The sequence below is a fragment of the Schistocerca serialis genome, chromosome 5 (assembly GCF_023864345.2).
Source record: "Schistocerca serialis cubense isolate TAMUIC-IGC-003099 chromosome 5, iqSchSeri2.2, whole genome shotgun sequence".
In the NCBI taxonomy this organism is placed as follows: Eukaryota; Metazoa; Arthropoda; class Insecta; order Orthoptera; family Acrididae; genus Schistocerca; species Schistocerca serialis.
Window position 1 is genome coordinate 667,606,147 of NC_064642.1, and position 4,025 is coordinate 667,610,171.

At 37.1% G+C, this 4,025-nt stretch overlaps 1 non-coding gene across 1 annotated transcript; it reads left to right on the forward strand.

Annotated features, from left to right (window-relative positions):
• The first annotated feature begins 733 nt into the window (after positions 1 to 733).
• Positions 734 to 817, forward strand: Trnas-gga (transfer RNA serine (anticodon GGA)). Its single transcript is given in 2 exon segments — positions 734 to 773; positions 780 to 817. It is a non-coding gene; the product is annotated as a tRNA-Ser (tRNA).
• Positions 818 to 4,025: the final 3,208 nt, after the last annotated feature.

Consider the following 4,025-nt stretch of genomic DNA (forward strand, 5'->3'; position numbering starts at 1 on the left):
GTAACAGTATGTTGTTGCTAATCTGCGCTAGTCTGCAGTCTGCTCTGGTCTGGAATGGTGTATCGTGTTGGCTCTTACAGGGCCATGACGCAGCACTTCTGTCGTCCAAAATTTACCAGGTTACGGAATTTATTTTTTATTATGAGGTTTAGGAATTTTTCTGTTTCGAGCTTACATTAAATGTCAATGCATTTCTGAACGCAGATTGTAAATGGGAACCAATTTTGTTCTGAGTTTATACTAAAATTCGAATCATAATCCTATTATTATATGTAAAATTTTTTGTGGGGAGGTTACAAGCTTATAAAGCTAATGAGTTCTTATTGGATGGCATTGGCTGTCTTTACACTGCAATTAGCTTGAGTTGTATCTAAGAACTTTTCCTCTCTACGAAACTTGTCAGAGAGATGGAATGTGTTTGTACATCAGTGCATCAATATTGATAGTGTTTCTTTAGTGTAATTGTGGACTATGTAAAAGTTTTTTAAATCACCGTTACCAGTCACAAACTTTGTCAACTGTTGTATTACTTATTTATATAGCGACATGTTTCGAGGGTGAAACCTCATGTCCAGGCTAAATGGCATTTGTAATGTGGTAGGGGGCATGTGACATATAACTGTTCGGGAATCACTTGTATAGCGGTAGGGAAAACTAATGATCAATTAAGAAAAAGTATGGTCAGCATAACGCTTGAGGAAAGAAAGGGACATTGAGTAAAATAAGAATGCTGGCCGGGGTGGCCGAGAGGTTCAAGGCGCTTCAGTCTGGAACCACGCAACTGCTACGGTCGCAGGTTCGAATCCTGCCTCCGGCATGGATGTGTGTGATGTCCTTAGGTTAGTTAGGTTTAAGTAGTTCTTAGTTCTAGGGGGACTGATGACCTAAGCAGTTAAGTCCCATAGTGCTCAGAGCCATTTGAACCATTTGAAAATAAGAATTGTGCCTTATAAACAGGCAGTGAGGGTGAAACTATTTTTATTAGGTTCACTAAAATCTGCCATTTTAACAAATGTACAAGATTGTTAGAACATAATTATCTTTTTTGTTTTACGATAGTACATGTTCAGAACAATTTATCTCTTTCCAGAATTAATCTTCAATCTGCAGAAGGATGTATGCTTATTTGAAAGCTCGTGGCCAATTAAAAGAACTGTGCGCTGGACCGTGTTCGAAACTGGTACCTTGCCTATCAAGAGCAACTGCTTTACCGACTGATCAATTTTCTTGTTTCTGGGCTGTTTGCCTATTCTCATAGACCTTCCACTCGTTCACCGTTGTGGTCTTGTGGGATTGACTTCTTTGTCTTTTTGTTACAAGAAAGATAAGTAAAAATATTTCATTCTTTTATCTTCAGTGTTAAAGCGTAATAATTCCACTGGGACATGGAAGAAATTAACTGACATGACGATTTCTTTTTTATGCGGTAACTTCCTTTTTATCACCTGTTCTTCTTTCACTATATATTGGATCTAAAGTTTATTGCGAATAGAATGAAAGGAATATTTCCCATTTTGTGAAACTGGACGAAAACAGAAATAAACTATTAAACTAATTATTCAAAGCTAAATACTTTTTTGCTCTTTTAAGCTAAACTACTTCCTCCTCCTACGGAAATCCATTAAGTTTTCATCGTTCTTAAAATGAAATTTATGCGTCTGTATAATTGCAAAAATTTCTGATACTGTATTGATATCCTATCACTTTGTTATCGTCTTTCATTGCAGCAATTTCTTCTTACCGTAACACCATTACAACGAGAGGTGTGAGAAGCATATTTCCTAACCCTTAGCTAATGTTACAGACGAAGATGGTGACATGTTCCAGATGTTCACGCCAAGTACCGTGCCTGTTATCTCACATGTGTCAAAAAATATGCAAGCTATGATATGGATTACTTAAAATGACACCATGAACCAAAAAGTACGACAAAAACTATGAATTATTTTTAAAAATAGGAAATTTCACCCGAATAACGTAACCTGGAGGCATTTAGCAAAAATTTTGTTTAAACGGTAAGTTCATCTCTCTCTTTCTCTCTCCCTCTCTCTTCCCTCTTTTTCTTTCCCCTGCCCCCGCCCCCTTTCTCTCTCTCTCTCTCTCTCTCTTCCCTGTCTCTCTATTTCTCTCTCTCTCTCTCTCTCTCTCTCTCTCTCACACACACACACACACACACACACACACACACACACACACACACACACACACACATACACACATTATGTAACATACCATGTTTGTATTTTCACACACAATATGTAACAGTCCATCTTTGTATTTCTTCTCTATGTCTCTCTGTTTTTATTCTTCTTTGGAAAAAATGTTTGTGTGAAATACTGTATTGTCACAGCATTAAAATTCGTATCATATGTGCGCACACAGCATCAAACATTACGTAAATGGCATTACTTACAATAATTCCATGTCTACCTCATTGGTTGTAAATTTCATCTCTCTTTTATATTCCAACAAAAAATACCAAATACTGTATGTGCTCATCGGTAACTTTCATATGTCTTTGTTTTATTCTCCACTAATGTATATGTATAATACTTAACTGCGTCATAAGTAAACTTAACCTGTCTCTTTTCTACACTCTACTAATTTTTGTATCAAAATTTCACTAATGTTTGTATCGAAATCACTAAGTTTCATCTCTCCCTTATTTATACACCTCTAAAAAAAATTCTATGTATTTCAGTTAATTGTTTCTATCTTCATAATTGTGCTCATGGTCGCTAGCACGTTGAAGCCGCGTGGACTCGTAGCGTAGTTTGAGTCGCCATGTCACGGATTGCACGGCCCCTACGGCTGGAGGTTCGAGTCCTCCTCGGGCATGGATGTGTGCGTTGTTCTTAGCAGAAGTTAGTTTAGGTTAGTTTAAGTAGGGTGTAAGTCTAGGGACCCATGACCTCAGCAATTTGGTCCTTTAGGAATTCACACACATTTTAGCACGTTGAACACTGTCTCTGTTATGGAAGTCTAGGTTCAATACTGGATACCAGTGGGACTTTTTTCTCGTTCTTGTCACTCCTGGATAACCTGAAGTCCACTCACTCTGCTGTCAAAATGAGTAGTGAGGACCTTTCCATGGGTAAGGGGCGGCCACGACGAGCTCCCCTCCACGTCACGGTGAATAGAAAGGCAGTAGTGTACCTGTAGTCTGGTAGTCTGGTTGAAATCCAGTCATGGGCTTCCGACACAGACGTTAACTATCCTTTACCATTCTGATGAGTACCTGAATGAAGCATAAACATCTTGATAATACACAGACGGGAAATGGAAGAAAATATTTACTTTAGATGTAAATTTTAATTTGAAAATGTTTGAAATCGAAAGAAAAGATAGGTACACGTTATTTGACTGCATACCGTTTAAATTTGTCAGCAGAGTCAGGCGTGGTGGCAGGGGTTAGTGTACAAAATTTACCATATTTAGCAAGAAGATAAAGCCATCCAATTATAATTTATGCTAATCTGGAATGCATGATAGAACCAATTGCTACTTACAGCCATAGTAGTAATTCTGTTCATATTGTATAAAGTATGTTTACATAAAATGTTCAGTATAGACTGCTACATACAGTGTCGCCATGTGACGGGTATTAAGAGTTTAAATTTGGCAATGATTTACTGTTATCACACATACACTAAAACAAATTAACGTTTTCACATTTTCAGGCGGTGGTGACTTCAGGCTAAAGAATTTACGTCACTTATGATACACTTCAGTTACGTTTTCCACACACACTGCAATCAGTTACGAATAACATTTAACATTTTTATATTTTTCACACTGTAGTGACACAAAGCTAATATGTGCACATCAGCTACAATTCTTGTTTAATATTTGTACATTTTCACAAACACTCAATAAAGTCACTCATCATCATCAACATTTTTAGTTGTTAGTGACCGCTATTTAAGGTATTTGCTTCATCTGGAACTATAAAACTCTTGTCATCTTGAGGTAATAAACTTAGCTTTCGCTAATTAACAGAAGACGTGGGATTTGAATAACATACT